Below are 17155 nucleotides of genomic sequence, written 5' to 3'. Positions count from 1 at the left end.
TCTGGCTATCACAACCAAGCATAGGTGCCTTGGCAGGCAAACCAAACTCACTGCATAGGCGTGCTAACCAAATAGCTTCTTTGGAAGCCTCAGTGGCTGAAATATATTCAGCCTCTGTCGTAGACAATGCAACAATCTTTTGCAATCTAGAACACCATGAAACAGCACCTCCCGCAAGAGTAAATACATAGCCACTTGTGGATTTCCGTGTATCCACATCACCAGCCATGTCAGAGTCACAAAATCCCTTTGGTCCTTTACCATTGTTTTTAGTCCCTTTCAAGTACCTCATAATGGACTTCACTGGATCCCAATGCAACCTGCCTGGATTAGCCATAAACCGGCTCACAACTCCCACTGCATGAGCTATGTCAGGCCTAGTAGCAACCATAGCATACATAAGTGAACCACAAGCTGAAGCATAAGGCACACTTTGCATGTCATTGGCTTCTTCCTTTGACTTGGGACTATCATCCTTGGAGATTTTAACATATGGTTGTAATGGCACACCAAGAGGCTTTGCTTCAGCCATGTTAAATCTGTCCAGCACCTTTTCAATGTACTTTTCTTGCGACAAATACAATAGGCGCTTGTCTCTTTTCCGTGTAACACGCACTCCAAGTATATGTTCAACTACCCCAAGGTCTTTCATTGAAAACGCAGATTTCAGCTGCCCTTTAAGAGCTTCAACAATGCTTCTTTTCTTTGCAGCTATCAACAGATCGTCTACATAGAGCACAAGAATGATAGGGCTGCCATCCTCTTCACGTTTGGTATACAAACAATGGTCTGCATGGCTTCTTTTGTAACCATGTTTAAGCATGAAGCGATCAAACTTCTTGTACCACTGTCTACATGATTGTTTCAGCCCATACAAGCTTCTATTGAGCATACATACCAAATGTTCCTTGCCAGGGATAACAAAACCCTCGGGTTGCTTCATGTAAAGCTCTTCTTCCACATCACCATGCAAGAAAGCGGTATGTACATCCATTTGGTCCATTTCCAAATCTAGAGCAGCCACAATGGCAAACAATACACGCAGAGTGGTCATCTTCACAACAGGAGAGAACACTTCCTGAAAGTCTATGCCCTTGGTTTGAACATATCCCTTTGCCACAAACCTTGCCTTATACTTGGGTTTTGCATCAACAGTTTTGATTTTATACACCCATTTGTTAGGAATAGCCTTCCTTCCTTTGGGCAATTCAACTAAATCCCAAGTATGATTAGCATGCAAAGCTTTAATCTCTTCCTGCATAGCAAGCTCCCACTTGTCGCTGTGCTCACATGTCTTTGCTTCTTTATAAGTAAGAGGCTCTCCCTCATCTGTCAACATAATGTAATGCAAAGAGAGGGGTCATATCGACTCACAGGCCGTCTTTGATGAGTAGACCACCTCACCCAATGATCCACATTATCCGGCAATGGGTTTACATCAGATGGCACTACAAAATCATCAACAATGGGCTGCTGTACATCATTTTCAGCACCATTTTCAGCATTGTTTCTTGGCTGCAAATGCCCTTCAGGAGCCTCAATTTGCTGTCCAACATCATCTGCCTCAAACATCACTGGATCATCTACATTTTCAGCCATTTGTGGTGCATCCTGAGGGTCAAAAATAGGCCTAACAGGTGGCTGGTCATGCTGAAATTTCACCCTTTTATGGTCATGCTTTGAGGCACAATTGTTTTGAAGCAGCCTTGCCTCATTAAAAACAACATCCCGGCTGCGTACAACCCTTTTGAGCTGAGGTAACCAAATCCGGTAACCCATTTCGCCTTCTTCACCATATCCCATGAAGAGGCCTTTAATGGACTTCGCATCTAGTTTACTCCTCAACTCAGGTCTAACATGCACAAAAGCTTCGCAACCAAAAATGCGTAAGTGATCATATGAAGCAGGCTTGCCAGACCAAACCTCTTCAGGGATGTCACCTTTCAAAGACATGTGAGGGGATCGATTGCATATATGCACTGTAGTTTTCAAAGCTTCTCCCCAAAATCCATGAGAGAGATTAGCTGTGGACAACATGCATCTCACCCTCTCACAAAGTGTCCTATTGAATCTTTCAGCCACACCATTAGAAGAGGGGCTGTATGGCACAGTAAGCTCCCTCTTAATGTCCAAATTTTCACAAAACTTGTTAAATTCAGCACTTGTGTACTCCCCCCCATTGTCTGTACGCAAGCATTTTAGCTTTCTACCTGTTTGGGTGGTCACAAATGCATGAAATCTCTTAAACGCAGCAAAGGCTTCATCCTTAGACTTGAGCAAATAAACCCAAATTTTCCTAGAATGATCATCAACAAAGGAGACAAAATAACATGCACCACCCATAGACTTAGTAGGCATGCTACATACATCAGAATGTACAAGATTAAGCATACAAGATTTACGAGAGACACCAGAGTAATAAGAACGCTTTACTTGCTTGCCATATTGACATTCATTACAAAAATCAAGCTTTGTGCCTTTAGCATCAAGCTTGTTCAAAGTACAAAGCTTAGAAAGGCCCTTTTGGCTCATATGGCCAAGCTTCTTGTGCCACAACTCCATGTGAGAGTTAATTTCAGCCAATGCAATAAACTTGCCCAACACGGCCTTTCCATGCATGCAGTAAAGTGTCCCTTTCTTTGTGCCCTTTACAATCAGCCTTGAGCCTTTGGTCATTTTCCATGACCCTCTCTCAAACAAGATGCTGTAACCATGCATATCCATCTGACCAACAGAAAGCAGACTCTTCTTGATTCCCGGCACATATCGAACATCATGCAAGACAAGTTCATTTGTGCCATCTATGGAGAGATGCACAGTGCCAATACCCTCAATGGAACATGCATGATTGTTTCCAAGGTATACATGGCCACGCTTGCCTGCATCAAAAGTAGAGAAACACTCCTTGATAGGAGTCACATGAAATGAAGCACCGGAATCAACAATCCAAGTCTGGGACAATGCATCATTGACAGTCAACAAAGCATCGATAAGATCACTCTTGGTGATCTGCATGTCCTGTGAATGAACATTAAGAGAGGCATGAAAGTCATAAGCATCATCATCTGACAAAGTGGCACACAAGATGTCCTCTACATCTGACAGCTCCTCAATGACGACACTAGAAGCCACATTGGCCTTCTCTTTGTCCTTTGAGCTATCCTGTGCATCTGCCTTGACTTCCTTCTTCTCTTTCTTTTTGTCTCCGCCATTCTTTTTTCTTTCTAACTCAGCTTTATATTACCTGCAATTGGGTTTCTTGTGACCTTTCCTGCCACATTGATAGCAAGTCACATCACCCTTGCCTTTGCTTGCATTTCCCCTTTCTTTACTCTTACTCTTACTTCTTTGTACATAAGCATTCTTCTTTTCTATCCTGCCTCTAACCATGTTGGCAGAGCTGCCTCCCTCTCCACTTGCTTTCCTCCTGTTTTCTTCATTCAAGATAGAACCCCTAACACCATCAAAGGTCAAATTGGGGTTATTGGACAACGAAACCACTAAAGTTTCCCATGACTCAGGTAAGGTCATAAGCAAGAAGATAGCTTTCAATTTATCATCAAAAGGGGGCAAGCCAGAATCCTGTAACTGCGACAAAGTACCTTCGAACAATGACAAGTGCTCTGCCGCGCTCTTTGACTCATCTAGTTGCATGCCAACAAGTTTTCGTATTAAGTGCACCTGGTTGACAGGCGTTGTATTTTCATACATTCCCTTTAACTTCTCCCACACATCAAAAGCAGTCGTGAGACCTTTCACATCAATGACGGTCTCATCTGTCATGGCCATTTTAATGTATGTAACGGCTTTCCTGTTCATGCTAACCCATGCTTCATCTGTCATATTTTGTGGCTTCACCTGTTCAAGTGCCCCTTCGCAATCCTTATGAAATAGGATTCCCTGAATCCTGTCTTTCCAAAGATCAAAACCTGAACCATCGAACCTCCTATTCTTGAAGAGGTTCTTCACATCCGAAGAAGATGAGGCCATAGTTGCACGAAATAAGAGGGATAATACGCTGAATTTTTGGGCAAAATACGCAAAAATCGGAGTACAGCCTCACAGAGATTTGCACTACAGCTCCAAATGGTCACAAGAGCAATTTGAGGCAAAATAGGTTGATTTGGGCACAAAATTCAATTTCTGAAATTTATGCGTAGGAAATTTCAGCGAGCGAATTTGTGCTCGGAAACAACAAATTTAGTTGTTTTTAGCCTCAAAAGACATACATAAGGCTAATACACAGCCTTTAGAAGCATGTAAGCACAAAAGCCCCAATTTGTAGTATCAAAATTGCATGAAATTGAGCCACAAATGGTCATACATAGACAAAATTTGTCAAACGTGGGTAGATTGCATCAATTTGCACTTTCCCCAATGTAATCACACCATAAAAACACTTGCAAAAACCTGCGTAAATATGAAATTTGCTTAAAACACCTGTTTTAGGGCTTGTTTTTCGGCAATTTCAGGGTTTTCGGGTAGTGGGGACTTAGCAAAAGTATTCCCACACCTTAATACATCATTTGCAAAACCTGTATTTTCGCTGTCATAACCTGTAATTTCCTGTTTTTGACCTAATTTCAGCCTGTTTTAGGTCAATTTGGGTTGCCGGGAGCTCTCTAGTGTCCGGGGACGAGTCCTTTGGCGACGAAATTTCAAAATCTCGCGAGAAAGTTAACCTTCTTGGCTGAAATTCAGCGTTTGTAGGTTTGTGGGCAAACCCTAATCGGGCTCTGATACCAGTTGATGAGCGCGCGGCGGTGTGTGCAAGTGAAAGAGCACGCGAGGAAGTGCAATGTGTGTGCAAAGAGGGGAGGCGAAGAGCAGCAGGAGAGAAAGCGCTAGCAGAAGAAGAGGGGGAGAGAGAGAGCTCACGTTTTTGGGGAAAACTCAATAAGTGAGTTTTGGGTTTTCCCACTTTTATTATAAGTGACCTTTAAAAAATGTGTCCAGGTTCAATATCTGGACAAAGTATAAAAATGTACAAAAAGGGGTTATTTAGGCCTTTAACCCAACAGCCGGAACTCTACCCTCTGCACCTTCTCCAGGAAGCATGCCAGAGAATGAGCCCTAACCTCATATTTAAAGGCCCTTGGCCTGAAAAGCAGTTACAGTGAAAAGCTTTCAAAACTCAAAAGCTTCTGGTCTAAAAGCAAAGCCAAAAAGCTGCTAGTGTAATTTATGAAAATCCGTACAGTTACCACGTTAGGTAGCACAAAACGCGGAAATCCGTACAGCTTGCCACGTCATCATGCTAATGCAATTTTCGAAAATCTGCCACGTCATCAATTTTTCCTGTGTGTGTGGGTCCTGCTTTATTTTAACCCGTTATGTCACTTGGGGCCCCATCGGACGGCGTCCCTATAAGTTGGTAGGACTTCCTTCTTCTATTACTTGTTCTTCTTAGGGTTTACGTCCCTCGGCCAACATCTCCAAGTTGGCTCCATTCTTTAGGGCTTTGATATGTCAGCAGTTTTGTTACACTTTCCTGTATTTTAGTCACCGTCCTTATGTGATCCCTTTTCACAGGCATAACATATTGTACACTGAGTACGATTCACTCATGAATGAGCACGGATGTATGCGGATTACTCATGAAAAGATGAATTGTTTGCACCCAAGGAATTCACAGTCCACGTCTCTTATTTAGATCAGAAAGACAGGATTCAATTCCATTGTTTGCGTGTGTTTGATGAACGGTTTGGCACTCCGTCACTTTGTTCATCTGCATTGCATGCACACTTTGTTCGAAAGAATAGTTCCAGTCAGTTTACATGGAATGGGTATGTTCATGTTTTTGTGTTGGAAGTGATTTCAGGAGTTTTTATTTTCGGAGATTCTCGAAAAAGGTAGGCGCATGACTATGGACGAAGTTGAAGCATTGAAGGAGCCACATATGACTTTTTGTCACTTTCGGCGTGGCCCAAAGAAGCAAGCGCTGCAGACCTTTATGAAGTTCAAGTATCGCACGAACCACACATCAGAGTGGACCGGTGAAGAGTCCTTCACAGGATTCGAGACGCTGTTGGCAATCTCCCTCGATGCCATACAGTTCGGTATCAGTACCTCTGTCACGTGATACATCTAACCCTATGTGTACGTGGACAAGCTACAACATGTCCAGGGTTCAGTTCAATCAAGTCAGTCTAGAATAGGAAGTGATATGGCACTTTTGTAAGTCTGTTCGTAGACCGTGCATGACCAGACACGTAGAGTCTCAGAGCTTGATCCTCCGGTTGCACACAGCTTGATCATCAGCATTACCATCAGAATCCATCAGGGAAATTTTCCAGTGCATTAAACCTATTTTCCCTATTTTTGACATTTTTCACTTATTTATTAATTGACTTTTGTTGGGAACTAGGTAAAGCAATTTTGCTAAGATAATATAAAAGCAAACCAGAGTTACTACTTTCTGCCAGAGGACGCAACAGGAGCATTGCTCAACAGGCCGATTCTCAAGCAAGACAAGGACTCCATCAGCCTGGCGTTTTTCCAAGCCCTGTAATCAACGTTTTTCAGCATTGGTGCAATCAGTGATTTCAGCCACAGATCCTCAGCTATACCAGCCTGCACTAGGCGCTTCCAGGAGCAGTTTGGTAGCGTTTTTGAACCAACAGCATTAGCGTTTTGAACTAGTAGCATACCAGCGTTTTAGCATCAGCAATTCTAGCGCTTAAAAGACTCAGTATTTCAGCATTTTTGCATCCGCCATTGATGCTCCGAAGCTTGCAGATTCAGCCCTAGGAAGAAGGCGATTGGGTCCTTCTGCTGCAGATCTCTGCCGCATCGTTCCAATCGCGAAGAAGAACCTCAGAAAGCTCTAGCGTTTGCATCATCTGCAATCAGCCAGCGTTTTCAGTAATCAGCCCATTAGCCTCGACGTACCGTCTATTCCCGTAGCAGATCTAGTGATTCTAAGCAAGAAAGAACAGTACGACAAGAACCAGTTCCATCATTCAGTTTCCAGCATTAGATTCGTCATCGTCGTCCATACCATCGACCTCGACATAGCCCCATTTAGATTTGCATCGACATCTTGTATCAGAATGTGCAATCGATAGTAGACCACTCTCGCCATCGAGAGTGGGGCCATCGAGAGTGGGGCCCTTGGAGGAGGGTTTGCCAACTTTCTGGTGTCGTATTCTCTTCTCTTTCTATCTCTCAGTCTCATGCACCTTCATCACTCAAAGCGGAATGGATACTTCGCTTGGAGGTGATGAGCATGAGAGAGGCGACGAAGAATTTTCCCCACCAGGAGGTTTTTCTGACCGTCCCCCTTCCCCATCTATGACAAGGGCCCTAACTCCTATGGGGGCTTTCGACAAGAGGATGATGGACAAGGAGTTCGCAGAAAGAATGGCAGCCATAGATTGTGAATCCGTAGACAGAAGGGCAGCCATAGATTGTGAATACGAAGAAAGAATGGCAATCATAGAGCGTGAGCACGAGCGTGAGAACAAAGAAAGACAAGCAAGATTTGATCGTGAGAACAAAGCAAGAATGCAAGAACTGTTGCGACTCTTTTCTATTGTGCAGGCGCAGTTTGCGCAGAATCAGGAAAAGGAGACTCTCCGCCTCTTCTTTTCCAAAGCTCGACACACAGGATTTACATGATGATAAGCATGATAATGATAAGCATGAAGAATTGCATGATCAAGATGTGATTTCTCACGAGCATGATGATTTGTATGACCACTATGTGATTGTTCACAGGGATGATGTGCTAGTTGATACTTTCTCTAGTGAAGCTAACCTCATTGCAGATCTTATCAATCACGAAGAACAAATCTTGGCTTTCGAGACGAGGTCAAAAGAACCCCCTCAAGAAGTTTCGATCCCTCACGAAGAACCGATCTTGGCTCTCGCGCCTCGGTCCAAAGAACCCTTACAGGAAGTACTATGTGTTCGAATGATTCGTCAGCACGCATTGTTCGAGTGTTTCATTCGTGATCGTTTCCTGTATTTTAGTCAGTGTCTTTATGTGATCCCTTTTCCTAGGCATGACATATTGTACGTTGAGCACGTTTCACTCATGGATGAGCACGGATGTATGCAGAGTTCTCATGAAAAGATGAACTGTTTGCATTCAAGGAAGTCACATTCCATGTCTCTTCCTTGGCACGACGCAGCATAGAAAGAACACAAGAAAGTATGAGCACCAAGCATGGGCATTTCCGTTGTGAATTGCCACAGTTGATTGATTTAGATCAACAAGACAAGATTCAATCTCATTGTTTGTGTGTGTGTGTGGTGAACGGTATATCTAACTGTACGTGGACAAGCTACAACATGACTAGGGTTCAGTTCAGTCAAGTTAGTCTAGAATAGAAAGTGATTTGGCACTTTTGTGAGTCTGTTCGTAGACCGTGCATGACCAGACACGTAGAGTAGATGCATATCCTCCGGTTGCACACAGCATGATCATCAGCATTACCATCAGAATCCATCAGGGAAATTTTCCAGTGCATTAAACCTATTTTACCTATTTTTGACATTTTTCACTTATTTATTAAGTGACTTCTGTTGAGAACTAGGTAGGGCAATTTTGCTAAGATAATATAAAAGCAAACGAGAGTTAGGAATTTCTGGCAGAGGAGGCAACAGGAGCATTGCTCAACAGGCCGATTCTCAAGCAAGAAAAGGGCTCCATCAGCGTGGCATTTTTCACAAATCAGCCTGGCGTTTTTCCAAGCCCTGTAATCAACGTTTTTCAGCATTGATGCAATCAGCGATTTCAGCCACAGATCCTCAGCTATACCAGCCTGCACTAGGCGCTTCCAGGAGCAGTTTGGTAGCGTTTTTGAACCAGCAGCATACCGACGTTTTAGCATCAGCAATTCTAGCGCTTAAAAGACTCAGCATTTCAGCGTTTTTGCATCAGCCATGGACGCTCCGAAGCTTGCAGATTCAGCCCTAAGAAGAAGGTGATCGGGTCCTTTTGCTGTAGATCTCTGCCGCATCGTTCCAATCGTGAAGAAGAACCTCAGAAAGCTCTAGCGTTTTGCATCATCTGCAATCAGCCAGCGTTTTCAGTATTCAGCCCATTAGCCTCAACGTACCGTCCATTCTCGCAGCAGATCCAGTGATTTTAAGCAAGAAAGAACAGTACGACAAGAACCAGTTCCAACATTCACTTTCTAGCATTAGATTCGTCATCGTCTTCCGTACCGTCGACCTCGACATAGCCCCATTTAGATTTGCATCGACATCTTGTATCAGATTGTGCAATCAATAGTAGACCACGCTCGCCATCGAGAGTGGGCCCCTTGGAGGAGGGTTCGACAACTTCCCGGTGTCGTATTCTCTTCTCTCTCTATCTCTTAGTCTCATGCACCTTCATGCACAGTGTCCATTCACTTTGTTCGTGTCCATTGCACTCTCTCACTAAAGGAACGGAAGGCTCTCCCTTCCCTAAGTAAAAGGAACCTTGAGCACAGTTCGGAGCACTCATCTTGAGCAAAGTTCAACATTCATTCCGCTGCACCTTACAACCTCACTTTGAAAAGGAGGGGATGTCACGTGACACATCTAACCCTATGTGTACGTGGAGAAGCTACTTCATGACAAGGGTTCAGTCGAGTTCAGTCAGTCTAGATTAGTTAGTGATCTAGCACTTTTGTGAGTCTGTTCGCAAACCGTGCATGTCGAGGCACTGAGAGTAGATACATATCCTCTGGTTGCACACATCATGATCATCAGTTTACAGTCAGAACCCATCAGGAGCATTTTTACAGTGCATAGACCTATTTTCTCTATTTTAGCCAATTTTCACTTATTATTTTTAAGTGACTTTTGTTGGGAACTGAGTAGGGTTCATACAGGGAACTCCAGGGAACTTAGGCAGTTCGCTTACTGCTCGCGGCAAGCCGACCTAGCGGGGGGCCGCGTGCTGTTTTTTGCTGCGCAGGCCGCGAGCCTTCCCTCTGCGGAGTTTACGTGCTGATACTCGCAGTGGGCTGAGGTTGTGTATTTACCCGCATCGGGTTGTGGGTGTTCCATTGCCGCCTTGTCTCTCAACTGTGTGTTTAGTGTGACCGTCTTGTGATGGAGGTCATGAGCACAAACCCAGCACTTCCTGAGAGCTCTAGTCCCTCCCCCGTGAGTGGTTTGCATGCAATGGCATCACCAGCAATGAAGAAATCAACTTTTATGGCTACCAGCAAGAGGTTAGCAAACATGGAAAAGGAGATGAAGGCGTACAAGACAAAGATGGAAGAGTGGAAGATGGAGAAGGCAGTCTTTCTTCAGTGGAAAATCAGCGAGGCCGAACTTCGAACTGTGGAGAAAATGGAACATGGGGCCGAAATTGAAGACCTCAAGAATTAGATTTCAGCCCTCAAGAGAGACCTAGCCGAGGCAAGAGCCAATGGTGGACTAGAAGAGGGAGAAATCTAACCCTCAGTGATGGAAGAACTTAAGGTAGTCAAAGAGCAAATGCAAGCCATTAAGGAAGAGGAGAAACAGCAGGAAACAAAAACGTCTTCATCAACAGATATGATAACCAAAACCCATAAGAAAGTGGAGGAAGCGGAGAAGTGGATTTCGGTCGCAAAGAAGGGCAAAGGCATGGAGGTATCAATCCCCACTCCCACCATCATCAACATGACACTTGAGGAGGAGCAACAAAGACGTATGAGGGCCTTGCATGTGAGGGTTACCGGTCTCAACGATCGGGACAAAATTGATAAGGGCTCATGGTACTAATGGGTATGCAAAAAGCGACACACACAAGAGCATGGAGAGTTGGTAAGAAAAGTGGAGGCACGGGGGAAACATCGAGAGGAAGAGCTGTCATACTGCGCTTCCCCTCTATTGAGGAGAAGGACTTTTTGAGAAAGAGGCCCACTCTCAAAAAGACTGGTATCTTCCTTGGTGACGATCTTACCCTCTCACAGCTTGCCCACATGCAGGAAGTCATGCCAGAGATTAGGGCCGCAAGAGAAAAGGGGAAGACAGTTTTTTACAGAGAAGGAAGAGTGGTCATTATGGAGAGACGCCCTACATGACGGTGCGAGACCTATGAGACCACACTCAGGATGGCGGTTTGGAACTGTAATGGTTCGTATAGACTTGATGTGGGAACCTTTGAGAACAGCTTCAGAGACAGAGACATTGTTTTCTACTCTGAGACTCATCCAGCTCCAGGACAGTTGATGCCGCATGTATCAGGATACAGATGGGAGATAGCTCGCCGGACATGCACCAGATCTGAGCATGGGACTGGAGGATCAGGAGGTGTAGCAGTTCTTTTCAAAGAGGAGCTCCAGCCACTACTGCACATAGTTCGGAGAGATGATCAGGCCAGATACATGTGGGTGAGGCTGAGGGCAGAAACTGGACGTTTCTTGTACATCGCCATTTGCTATTTTCCTCCCAGCACTTCAGGATATGCTTCACCTAGAGGACAATCTCCTTACTCTGTACTTGATGATGGTATTTGGGAGTTCTCCAGGGATGGAGACATTAGACTATTGGGGGATTTCAATGCCCGTACAGACAGTTCACAGACGGTTTTCTATGACACCTTAGAGGAGATGCTCAGAGAGCTAGAGCCAGAGGAGATGGGGCTTGAGAGATGCTCACATGACAGAGAGCATACAGAGTATGGGAGATACCTTAGGGAGATGACGACTACTCACAGTTTAGCCATACTGAATGGCTTACCGACCTTCCCATCATCTACAGGTTTTACTTGTTTTCCACACAGACATGGGGCCAGTACTGTAGACTATGTTCTGACACATCCGAGCTTTATCTCTCACATTCAGGATTTTACAGTGGGGCCCAGGCTTGTTGGAATAGCAGTAGATCATGCACTTTTGATATTATCAGTCTCCTTTGAGTACAATACATCTCAGGCCTCACGGGGTGATAGACATCCATGCTATACTTTTACACCAGAGACTGACTCAGTTTATGCAGAGGAGATTCCTAGACTTTTATGCACATCAGAGCCAATATACACAATGGAGGAGATCACATCTATGCTCACAGTGACATTACATGGGGCAGCGGATAGAGGCATACCCACATACTGAGCTTGGTTAGAGACGTCGTTCTGGGCACATGCCTCTGAACAGCTGGTATGATGAGGAAGTGTCGACAGAGGAGAGCTCAGATCGAGCAGGAGCTTGCATTGGGAGTTCGGAGTGATCACCTATAGACTGTCTCGTATTGCTACACTACGACTAGTACGACGGAAGAAGCAAGCTTTCTTGGTCCAGATGGAGTAGGATTTATATCAGCTCTTCCTTAGTAGAGATTCAGGAGAGGCTTGGTGTCTATTCCATGAGCAGTCTCCCCCACCAGTGATTACTTCTACGGAGATATGGAAGCAGTATGCAGCATCATTATACACTGTATCTGGACAGCCACCACTACCAGATCCACCACAGCTATGCCCGGCTACGAGCACCTTCTTTACCACTGAGATGGTAAAGGAGGCCATTGACAGGATGAAGACTAGACAGGCACAGGATCATGAGGGTTTGGTAGCAAAACACATTATACATGCTGGGGACTTGTTGGCAGAGATGCTTGCACGGTTGTTCAACCGTGTCATGTGCGAGGGCTTTCCTGAGTCTTGGAGATTATCTACTATTGTACCTATCAGGAGACCCCACAATGCCGGGGAATTACAATACTATCATGGTAGGACACACATTGGCAGTTGTATGCATCCATCCTTGAGCATAGGATGAGCAGTTGGGCAGAGATTATGGGCATACGGGCACCTGCACAGGCTGGTTTCAGGAGGCGTTTCTCCACATTGGATCATGTCTTTACATTGAGAGCTATCATTGAGGAGGGTCGAGCACATGGCAGACGTATATATTGCAGCTTTGTGGACTTCCACAAAGCTATTGACATAGTACCGAGGGCCAGATTGATGCGCCGACGATGCGTCGACTTATGGAATTGGGGGTACCCACAGAACTGATATGGGGGATTATGGCATTGTACAGTTCAGTGATGGGTCATGTACGCACACTAGAGGGGATATTTGACATAGTTCACTCCACTATCGGAGTGAAACAGGGATGCCCATTGTCCTCTACTTTATTTGGTATGTATGTTGATGAGGTCTCTGATTATATTGACAAAGGAGGAGATAGAGGTGGTCAGCTTGCAGGGACATGGATCCCTCTTTCATTGTATGTTGATGATATCGTGTTGATATCAGACTCACCAGAGGGTATGCAGAGACATTTGGACGCATTACATAGGTTTGCAGGGGATGGTGGATTGTCTGTCAACCTTGGTAAAACCAAGGTCATTGTCTTTAATACCATGCCACAATGGGTCAGGAGATCAACACCTACATTCACATAGGGTCAGGACAGTATGGAGTACACTGATGCATACACATATCTTGGGGTGGTCTTTAGTGGACCGAGGTTCACACTGAAAGTGGCAGCAAACACTAGATTGACTCGTGTCTATGCAGCCCTAGGCGGTTTAGAGAGGATTTGTTCGCAGGTTTAGTTCCAGGAACCTCGAACAAAGCTCTGGCTCTTCGACACTTTGGTCGCTTCAGTTATGCACTACGGGGTTCAGGTTTGGGGACCATCTGTTGACAGTGCTGGATGGAGTAATATGGAGAGGCCCTTGGTATCTATGATTTCTAGGTTGATTAGAGCCAAGACCTCAGTTCCACATGACATCATACGAGCGGAGATGGCTGCCCCACCTATGGAGATTGAGGCACTTACCAGATGAGTATCATTTGTACACAGCTTATGGGACACTACCAAGGACAAATATGCTAGGCTTGCTCTTGAGTCATCCAGACAGCTGGCATTACAAGGAGATACATCATGTTGGTATGCATAGATGAGCTCATGGTTTGAGAGGCTTGGTTTGAGCATAGATAGGCTGCCCCCTTCCCAATATTCTCTTGATGCACCATCTTTGGCTCTTACACGATGGAGATTACTAGACTCATTCGACGGGATCTTATCTAGCTTGATACCAGGAGGACATGGATAGAGCCATCACGGGAGTTGGGTACGAAGAGGGCTTTCTATAGAGAGCATCTTCTCCAACTCACGACATACGGTTTTGTCACACGGCCCAGCTACATGGACACACATCTATCTCATGGGTTACAATGTGCCATAAGCCAGATACGCACATCTTCACACCAGCTTGGGATTGAGACAGGTAGATTCAAAGGCATACCAGCAGACATGAGGATATGTCAGTTATGCCATGCAGAGCTAGAGACAGTTTCACTTCATATGTCATTGCATAGTCTACTATGAGATTCGGGGACGCTTCACTGTTTACTCAGAGATAGTTTTGACTTGTTAGATAGAGTCATGAGATATCAGGATCAGAGATGTCTCGGATTATTTCTGCTTGAGATACAGAGACATAGAGACTCTCTATTGAGAGGGCATAGACAGAGACAATCCCAGAGACGCATCTCAGATTTCTTCAGTCCGAGTACCACAGAGGCAGAGGGGCCACCACCACCACAGAGCTCGGTTCCCACCCATATACACACCAGTGGTACTCTCATTGACCGAGCTTTAAGAGTTGGGGAGATCGAGACGACCACAACTGAGGAGGGGAGCCATGCAGCACCGACGGAGATTGCGGCAGAGGATCCACAGGATTCTAGCACGACACCTAGAGTGTCGATCAGGATAGGCTTGATGTTACTGCTATATTGTATCATGGTGACACTTATCCCCACTGTGCCTTTGTGGCGCATTATACCGTTGCTCAGCTTACCAGCCACTCATAGGAGTCGGTAGCACTCCTATCTAAGTTTCTAGTTTGTAGTTTTCTTTGTTTGTACCCAGACTTGGTAATAGACTCACCATTCTAATCAGTTTGGTCTCATAGGTCATTTTGGCCTTTTGTAGACGTTAATATATCATTCCATTCCATTTCATTTCTCTCTCTCTCTCTCTCTCTCTCTCTCTCTCTCTCTCTCTCTCTCTCTCTCTCTCTCTCTCTCTCTCTCTCTCTCTCTCTCTCACTTTGCATTACATGAAAATTGACCATAGACAAGAAATATGGGAAAAACCCTGAAGGATATACAATATACAATGAGATCTTAAGGAAAAAATCTCAATACAAACGATAGGATACTTCAAGGGATACGATACTCTAATCAGGAATCAGTAATGAAGCACTCTGGCTGTAAGAAACCTACCCAAATCTGCCAAAGGCTCTGGTTTGCCTTGGGTGATAGTGAAAACCACAATTCCAAGGAATCCAAAGATTGCTGAACCGGCCTACCATGGGGCACCTCAGGTCAATCCCTGTTGGTCCTCATACTCTCTCTCTCTCTCTCTCTCTCTCTCGCATTCTCTCACCCCTTATTGCCCTCCTCTTGCTGCAATACATCTATCTTCTGCTTCACACTTTGACATGGTATCAGAGTCTAGGCATGCCCATGCCTAATGGATGCTCAAGAGCTTGAGAAGTGGCTGATTGCAGGGCTGATTTCCGCCAACAGTATGATGACTTGGGGTTGTGCTTTCATCATGGAGGAGCATTTATTGAGTTGTATGAGCACTCTGTAATTATAGAGTTATAGATCTTGGGTCATTCTCTCTTGTCTGTCCACTTTTGGTGTTTGTGTCGTGCTCCTCGCCTCATTCCTTCAGAGCAGACAGAGGATGCTAGGCTCTTGGTTGAGATTCATAGATGAGGCATTTGGGAGCGATTTAGGGCGTGGTTGAGGGTGTCTCTCACCCCTCCCCACCTACCTCGTTTCGGTTTCAGTCTTTCAGCTCTTTGTACTTTTTGTACTCGAGACACTGTATCAGATTCACCAAGTGTAACTTTTGGTCTCATAGGTCACTTTGGCCTCTTGAAGACGTTAATAGAACATTTCATTTCATTTTCCTTTCTCCCATTTTCATGCTCAAAAGAAGGCTGATTTCTCTTTGTGTAAGCACCTCTCTTCCTGTGTGCGCAGATGCTGTCTTTGTGTGGTCTCCTTGTTGTGAAGTAGGAGAGATATCTCTTTGCTTTGTATATATGCTTATGATCAGCAAATTCTTGCGTTTTTCTCTTTGTAAGACTTGGTACACATTGGATTCAGTTACGGTGTTGTTTTCTGTATCTGTGAAGTGTCTATGATAAAGATTTTGTCTATGTATAGAAGGTTGTGATTGCAATCAAGGGGGTTTTCCCATTGAATTGCTTGTCTTTTTAGATTGAAAGCAAGTTCTGATAAAGAGGAATGAAGCTTTGGTCAGGGATTGTTTCTGGTGTTTTCATCTTGTTAGTGTTTTGTGGTGTAGTCCTATCACTCATAACTATCACAATGTGGCAATTATCACGCTTGCTTTTGTTGTAGATATTTGAAGTGGGTTATGGTCTAGTGTATTTGGGGCTGAGTTGTTTATAGCAAATGCTTTTGAGTCCTAGGGGCTTGTAAGTTAACGGTGAGGGTGCATGATATAGCTTAGAATGTGGGGAGTGGTCTCACTCGATAGTTGTACTAGTTGTTGTGCATTATAACAAAGAAATACCACCAAGGCCTCTTGTGTGTCGTCTCCAAATTCAGTCGTCACTTGTGAAGTTGTCTAGTTCTTTTCGAGTTTTGAGTATGTATCAATGATTTCCTATTGACATGGGGTGCTGGTTGGTTACAGCCTCAAGAGGTTTCTCTGTGGAGAAGTTACTTGAAGTCGTTAGGTAGCCTGCTCGAAGCAGTTTGAGAGAGTAGATAGCTTGTTGCCAAATGATTTATTACTTGAATCTTCATTGAATTATTCTCATTGCACGAGCATTTAGGTATGATCGCTTGTACTGTTGGTCAGTGTAGAAATGAAACGAATACCATTTCGGTAAAGGAGCTCGGGCCCTTGAGAGAGTGCCCGTCATGGTGTCGTTTCTCGCCTTCAAAGCTTTTAGTCTATTTCCATGCTCTCCATAAGGGTTAAGAAACATGCTCTTAGTTAGAAACAACCAAGGAATTAGGTGACCAGAGAAATGATGTTGTGTTAGCGTGATAAGTTTTAACGCATTTTTGTATGAGGTTTATCGTTGGCTGTGTGTCATGGCAGTCTCTGAGTGTCTATATTTAGTTGCACACAATTTTTATAGCCTTCATTTGATCGCTTCTAGCTTGCTCTTGTGTCTTAAGTAGTGTACATTGTCTGAGACACGTTATAATTTGTAT

General features: G+C 44.5%; 1 protein-coding gene across 2 annotated transcripts in view; it reads left to right on the top strand.

The window, feature by feature from the left end:
- The window catches only part of LOC147437747 (uncharacterized), a 183172-nt gene that overhangs the window by 82625 nt on the left and 83392 nt on the right, over positions 1–17155 (top strand). The gene's annotated exons all lie outside the window — the stretch shown is intronic.

The sequence above is a fragment of the Adiantum capillus-veneris genome, chromosome 17 (assembly GCF_014529385.1).
Source record: "Adiantum capillus-veneris isolate H3 chromosome 17, ASM1452938v2, whole genome shotgun sequence".
In the NCBI taxonomy this organism is placed as follows: Eukaryota; Viridiplantae; Streptophyta; class Polypodiopsida; order Polypodiales; family Pteridaceae; genus Adiantum; species Adiantum capillus-veneris.
This window is presented reverse-complemented; position numbering and strand designations above follow the sequence as displayed.